This window comes from Chaetodon trifascialis, chromosome 16 (assembly GCF_039877785.1).
Source record: "Chaetodon trifascialis isolate fChaTrf1 chromosome 16, fChaTrf1.hap1, whole genome shotgun sequence".
In the NCBI taxonomy this organism is placed as follows: domain Eukaryota; kingdom Metazoa; phylum Chordata; class Actinopteri; order Chaetodontiformes; family Chaetodontidae; genus Chaetodon; species Chaetodon trifascialis.
In genome coordinates, this window is record NC_092071.1 from 15266940 (window position 1) to 15275172 (window position 8233).

An 8233-nucleotide genomic window follows, 5' to 3' on the forward strand; every position below is an offset into this window, starting at 1 on the left:
TATTAAAATTGCATTTTAGAATGTAGAATACACATTTAAACTAATGCCTGAATATAGTCTGGCTACCATTCATATAATTCTAATGATATCCAACAAAAGGTATAATTATTAATTATATTCCTGCAAGTTGTAGTTCAGAAAACAACTTTACTGGGTGAAGAATATTGTCTGAGGATATGAAATGATCTGATTCACTGTACAACAAACCAGAGCACTGATACAAATACAACACACACTTTTCAAAAGCTGATATTTTACACTCATCAGTCTAGTCCTGAGCTTGTTTTATTTGAAAACCCTGAAACGCCAAACCAATAAAAACATGTGCCAAATAGCTGACTGTCTGCTGTAAGAAATCCACACATCAACCACTAGAGGGCAGCACGTGATGCCATTTCAGGCACCCTCAGTCATACTGTGAATGTGCAGAGTCAGGACCAGAACTCACTACCTGACCAGAATGTGTTTATGAGAATGTCAAGGAAGGAAAAAAGTAGGGCAGAAAGAAAAACTGTCACTTGGTGCTTTGTGTCATTTGTGGAAGACCTTTGCTTTGTGAGCAGCAACAATGCAGCTTCTCCCTTCAGCTGAGATGCTGTTTCACTCTGGAGTTTAACCGTCGTGAACTGCAGGCCTTTCTGTATGACTGTGAATCTTAACAGATCCACAGTCTGGCTCGTACAACTGTTTCAACAAAGCTGGGGGCAGGAGCAACGTCTCTGAGGGAGGCGGGCTCAACATGGACACAGCAACTATAAGAGGGATCAAACCTGTGACCTTCTGACAATTGGACAGCCTGTAACCGCCAGCCCACCCTGCCACTACAAAAAAAAAGAAAAAAAAAACGTGCAGCAAACACTGGAGGAGCCTGGCATTGAACCACAGAGGGGTTATTTCCAAGTCTGTGACCTTAACAACAGCATTTATAGGACACTTGAGACAGAGCGCCTCAAATGGACAAAACAAAGACGAGATGCAAGAAAGAAAAAAAAATAGATATGTGCTATTCAAAGGTGAGCTGGAAGAGGAGGCAGGAGTTCAAAAACAAAACAAAAAATAATAAGATTCGGAATAAATCGAATCCGCAACAATGGATTAAAGCAGAAGACTAACTGCAGCTTGCCAATTCGCTTTTTAGGCTGCGTGTGTGGCCACGATGAACAGATGTGCATTTCCATAGAGGAGTGAACAAAAGGGGAAAAAAAAACCCTCTCTGTGTGTTCCTGACAGCCGGTTAAAGCAACAGGAACCAAACTCCTACAAAGAAACCTCTAAATCTAACAGTTTTTTTTTTCTACTCAATTTAAGTTTTTACAGTTTCAGGGATGCTTACAGAGTACAGAGCTTGCATTATTGATGGCTACAACTAGGACTGCAGATGCTACACTATGTTTGAACAATGGCGGTCTCTCAAAATCAAAAAAAAGCTTTCAAGAACGAGATGTGACCGTGCACTTGTTTTCTGTCTGAAACTTTCAAAGAGTTCCTCATTTAGTACTCATCACTGGCCTCTGAGTGTGCGTTATTCTCTACAGGGAAGCTGCACAATCAATACATTCGTGCACTGATATACTTTGTACAAGCAGCTGAAGAAATGTGGCGTGGCAAGACAAAATAAACCTAAATAAATCAAAAATAATTCCAGTGAGAAGCTGGAGATTTAATTTTACATGGATCCACTTCAGTTAGAGCAGCTCAATGAACAGGAATCCAACAGCTGCTTCTTTTGATTTATTCTGCACAGTGAAGTGCTGACAGCATCATCCTGCAAACAAATCCCTGTTGTTATCAGTTCATATTTGCCAAGAGGTTTGTATTTGTTTTATTTGTGCTGCTGAACTCAGACCGGTTACCTACAGTATAAGCATGTACCTGGCGGTAAGGAACATATGGAAAGTCATTTTCACCTCGACGACTCAGTGGTGGTTTAATTTTCTTATTTAGCGCAGACTGGCTGTGCTGCAGGGCACGGGCTCTGTGGCAGCAGTTTTGTAATATTTATTGAAGCAGTCATAGAGTCTCAGGTCAGGATGTGTGATTGCTTTGCAGGAGAGTAGTTTGTGATCAGCTGTGGCATAAGCAGCGCAACATTTATTTTTAGCTTGTTTCTCGTTTGTGATATGAATAGCTCTGAAAGTTGCTGCCTTTTGTGTAATCTTAAGAAATGTTTGAAGTCAGACAACACCGAGAGCGTCTACTGCCGCCGTCACCAGGACCCTCATGAGACATTTACTGTATATTATGGTGAAACTGAATTGTACTTTTCATGGCGTTATATCATTTATAGTAGCTCTTGCATGAAGGCTAATGGTTAGCTACCAGACAGCAGACCTCAACTGTACAAAAATGCTAGTCCTCAGTTCAGTCCAGTGAAAAGTGGCAGAAACATCTGATTACAAGGATCCATCCATCCATCCATTGTCTATACCCAACTATCCCTTTTCGGGGTTGCAGGGGGGCTGGCGCCTACCCCAGCTGTCAACGGGCCAGAGGCGGGGTACACCCTGAACCGGTCACCAGCCGATCACAGGGCAACAACCATTCACGCTCACGCTGACACCTAAGGACAATTTAGGTGGAGTGCCTGAAGAGAACCCACGCATGCATGGGAAGAACATGCAAACTTCACACAGCGCACTACCTGCTGCTCCACCGTGCCGTCCTGTTACAGTAAGTGAGCATGCTCACTAATCACTGAATTGTATTCACCCAAGCTAAGAGCAGAGCTCTTACAGAAACCTGCAATAACTGTTTTGGCCACTTGGGGGCTCATTAATGTGATATTGCAATATAAAGTCAATAAGACAAACATGTTAGCAAAAAAAAAAAAAATTATGTATATATACTTCAAGCAGACATGGAGCAACATTAGCATTCATTAGGAGTCCAACACTAAGTCCTTGACAGAAATGTCTGGCTCTAGTTGCTAAATGCTCCACCGTGTTCACCAGCTAGTCGCTAACTTTGTTTGTCTTTAGGTGCTGGGCAGATAGTGTACAGTAGGCTTTTAGAGCTTGTTCATTCAGATGCTTGCTGCATCTGTAACTAGCAATGTAAGCCATGAGGCTGCACCAAAACAGTAAAGTTGCATGCTTGTTACTCTGCCCTGCACATGCACACAGGTTTTCACTTCGTCTGGCTGATTGGATATTTCTAGGTCAACAGCAGATGGAGCTAAAATGGGAATTAGGTGGACTCTCCACAGCCAATGACAAAAAAACAAAAGAGAAAAAAAAGATACGGGGCTTAAGAACAAAACAAAAGTAACTTAACTGTTACTTCAAATGACATGTTTTGACGCAAAAAGTTGCACAAAAGCTGATTAACTTTTCAAGTCTTTTCAAGGTCTAACCAGTAAAAGTGAAAACACCTGTGTAGCTGTACCGCGGGTGTGTCTAAAATCCACTGTGCATACAATAATCTATATATAAAACACATTTGAATGAGGAATAAATGCCATTAATTTAAAAACAACAGCAAGTTTGTTGCAAAGCAAACATATTGACCTTGTATCAGTAAGTAAAGGTACGATAAACACTCCTCTGACTATTTTAATGTCATTCACTGTTCTTTTCCCTAGTTTTGAGAGACATGTTGTCTGCTGTCAACAGATGCTAGTCTTGATGGTAGCCTAGTTTAACTGGATCTGTAAAGAGATCTGAATCATTTCCAATACAAACAGGTATAAATAATAAAACTAACAATGGCTGAATTTCCTTTACCTGCTTGTTTCAGGGTCATGCTGGCTCAACTGTCACAATGTCACGACTTACTGGGACACTTGAATGGAACTGAGCTCTCCTTAACATTATTAGTGACACTTGTGATTTTCCTACTATGACAAGTCAAAACACCTGCTGTGAAAAAGGCCTTGTCCTTCTCTGAGTCCAGGTCCTGGACAGCAGCTATAGGTTGGTCTACAACATATGGCAGGAATACAGTGAAGCTACTGTATGTCCAGAGTACAGATTAAACATATTTCATTTCCAATTGAAATGGATTAAAATAAGAAATTGATATAATTCAAAACAGTGTCAGTGTCACAGCTCCACTTGCGTTGGCCTCCTCGTGAGCACTGCTGAAAGAACTGTCACACTGACAAAGGTAATTACAGAGCCCTTGTTTTCAAAATTAAAAGCACAGCTGACTGTTTGATACTTGTAGTTTGTACATTTCTGCTTGTGCTCAAATCAAATTCATGTATATTTGTGGGCTTTGGACGTGCTGGTAGCTGTATTTTTAACCTTTGGAGAGAGTCAGGCTAACTGCTATCTCTTGCTTCCAGACTGTATGCTAAGCTAAATTAAGCTAAGATAAACTAAGCTAAGCTAAGCTAAGCTAAGCTAAGCTAAGCTAATCAGCTCCCAGATCTAGCTCAATAAATAAAAGACAGACATGACACTCCTATCAATCTTCTCATGTAACATCAGCAAAAACTCTTCACTGTACTGGTGACCAGCTTGCTAGATACCAAGATACAGCCTGTAGGTAAGACAGTTTCAGAGTTTAAGGAAGGCATATTTTTTTCACTTCTGAGCGGATAGCAATTTCCCCCCGCTTTCATTCTTTGCGCTTAGCTAGGCTAAACAAGTACGCTAGCCCGCAGCAGCTAAACATAAGTTTTCTCTTAAGTTAGGGTGCGAAGTACATGCCGAACGACCCGGTGAAACTGGTTAGTTTGCACCTCAGAGACATCATGTTCATCCTAATAACTTGAGTGCAAAGTACAAACCAACCTAAATATTGTCGCACAAAGTGATTTTTTTCACTTCCTGTGGCCAAACTGTGAAACATTCTATCCATGATGAGGTGCGCTGTCTGTCATGCCCAGTTGTCTTTGAACACTTTGTTATGCAATAGCAAAGAGGCTAATGACTAAAAATAGCAATGACAACAAAAAGATACGTAAACTAGGACAAAGCGTCATGGTGAGGAGACAACTATACAACCTTAATTTGCAGAAATAACAACAGTGATACTAAGAGATGAAACCATCAAGTATAATATAACAGTAGCCTATTACTGGGCAGAAGAAATTATAACAAATACATAATGACAGCCTACACTAGCAAATTGTTCCAAATTAGTAGTTGTTCATTAGAAAGTTATCTAACTGTATTTGTTTGCAACACCATAACTTTAGCATGTCTAATGTTAAGCTAGTTGTAAGATTTAAGGTTTAAGTTAGGCTGTGTTTGAACTTAGGCACAGCTGGTGCAATCCAGCACTGGACTTATTTATCTGGACAAAACAGGATGGACCATGATGTCAGTCTATTCATATGACCACAGGTAAGACAGCACACAAGCTAAAATGTGTCCTTAAAACCCCGGCCCTGCTTTTAGCTGATGGAGAGAGCAGCTTATTATTGGAACTCTGTAACTCAAAATACCAATGTGACTTCCTGAGGTAACCCTGTCAGAGGAAATATAACATGTATTTTTTTCCTGACAGGTAAAAAGTGAATCAGAATTCCCAGACAGATTTGTTTTGAGACCCACTGTGTTAACAACTGCACAGTGTGTTTTAAATATACTACAGCCCACGAGCCCTCTTTCAAGCAACATCAGACTGCTAACGCAGAGTTCAGTTTTTCACTTCTGTTTCTCTTTTGTGCGCTGCATTCTCGTGATAATCATGTACATGTGAGGAATCCTATTTCCTATTTCCACTCTACACTAGTCTGTTTCCAGTTAGTTCATTACTACAGTGAGCATGCTGTGTACGTGTATATGTGAACATTTTTCAGAATCGAGAGCATCGCTTGACCTCAAAGTACTGCATATGATATGTCAGTGTGGCATGTTCCCCTGGCACACATACTGTATAGACTCTCTCTCTCTGTCTCTCTGTCTCTCTGTCTCTCTCTCTCTCTCTCTCTCTCTCTCACACACACACACACACACACACACACATATATCCACACACTCAATCCCTGCTGCAGTCTTTTCAATACATCCCGCCTGATTCACGTTAACCCATAAAACATGTCTGACATATTAATCAGGTCTGCATGTGGGAGTAGCTCTACTATTGCACTGCTGTTAGGGGGAGGGCTCTCATTGGGCCATCTTATGCATCCTAGCGGCCAATAAGAGAAGGCTGAATCTCCCCTCTCCTAGCAACAAGACTCATTTTCTCTGAGCGGTGCAATCAGCAAAATGACACCCATAATTTTACAATATGAATAATTGCAACTTAACAGCTCCATGGCAGAAACAGGGAAACACAAGTCTATCCTTTTCCACATGACTGGAAGATCTCCGTTTCCTGCCCTCCCTTTTTCTCCCTCTCCCTCCTTCTCTCCATCTTGGCTGCAGCTCTGTCTCCAGTGCATTCAGGCAGCTCCTGTCTTACCATCTTAAAGGAACAGCCCTGCATATTTAAGTTTTTTTTTTTGTTCAGGGGCATTGTGGGTAATGGTCTGTACTTGTTGACCTCAGAGTGCTGAATGGCGGGGCCTCTCTCAGGAGGGAGAAGAAATACCTTGGCACAGAGCTATCATTTCCCCGAGACACTACCAACCTCTCAGCTATGAGCTTCTCTTTCTGTGAAGATGTTGCACTCACAGCCGGTTTAACATCAAACAGTTTCAACAAAAACGAAGAAGAATAGATATTTTCAGTATTCTTCCAAAAACGAGGTTACAGAAACAACAGACGAGGCGTCCTGTTAGATTAAACACATGAAAACTTAGCCTGACTGAAGGTCTGCCGCAGTCTTAAATGACTTGGCTGTGGCTCTTGCACAGCACCTGTTGCCAGGCTACAGCAGTGCACGTGCACATGGCTGTCCGACCCCTGACCCTGAATGCATTCCTGTCCTTGCCCCTCTGGGAGTCGAGGAGAGCGCAGCACGTGTTACATGTCTGCACACCAACCCCAGACAACCAGAAATACGTTGAATTCTTCGGCTATCGTGTTGCCCGTAGTGAGCTCAGGTGTGGGTCACAGTTTGATGTGCAGAAGCAAAAACAATAGCAAGGTTACGGTTCATCATTATTTTATTCAAATTAGAGTAGAAAACCGCAGGGGTGGATAAATGAGGAGAAATGCCTGCACTCAAGTACAAAGTCTCCGTCTCACGGCTGTGTGAAATTTGGCATGTGGCAATTGTAGGAACAGTCTGACCTTGCACTTGCGAGACTTCTCAAATTTAGCAGAACAATATCTCATGCTCATTATAGGTCAATTGGGGTGGTATGTAGAAAGCGTCTGGCAGGTTGAGAAGCAGATAATTAACTACCCACATGACCTCCTGTCCTTTTCAGCATCTTCCGTCGAGTCCCTGAATTGTCTAACAGCGGGAACAAAAGCCCCTACAAAGCTCATTTAGCCCAGTTTCAATGAGGATAGACAAGGAAAGAGCGCTCTCTCTTTGAAGTGTGTTCCCTCCATCCCGCTCTGGCCCCACCTCCTGTCCAGTGGATCAGACCGTTACAGTACAAGCCGCTCTAACACACAACCACCGTTCAACCTTAGGTGACCCTTGCTCTCATCAGACCCGCCCTCCTCTGGAGGAATGCTGCTGATGGGAGTTTTTAATATTCTCCGGCCCTGTGTGCCCTCAAATTTGGCGGTGCGGCGTTAACACAAGCTGACACCACAGATTAGCCACAGACATCAGGAATGCTGCTGCCTTTTTGTGCCACGTGGACTTTGGCCAAAAGAGCCTTTGGTTGCAAAGGCCACAGAGACCTGCGAAAAACAGGTCCATGACAGAAAGAGACACTAATCAGTGTGGCCATCTTAATATTAGCTAGCCAGCAAGCTACAGACATGTGAATAGTTTCAGACACCCTTTTTATTGGTGTTGCTGCAGACTGCATGCAAATCTCTAGGCAAGGATCCGATGGGTCAGAGGCACCGACATAGAACTTAACAAAAATCCAGCCGTCAGTGTATGACACCTGTTTTTTAAAATGAACCTCAGTCAGAGGAAGATGCGCCGATGTGCGATCCAATCCTTAAGATGCAGAGCTTCAAGCTGAGCAGTCACAACAGGCACTTTAAGCCCCTTTGAAACCTAAGCAGCTTTAAGTCTTTATCAGCACAGACACACGCAATCACAAATACATAACTTTTCTAAGCCCATGCTCATCTGATTTAATAACAGTATTTATAGCAAATACACTCAGGAAGCAAGCATGAGAGAATAACCACTTGAGTCAAGTGACAACTGACTGTACATGCGACATGTTTCAAGGGTGTGTGTTTCAATGCAGTAACTCATA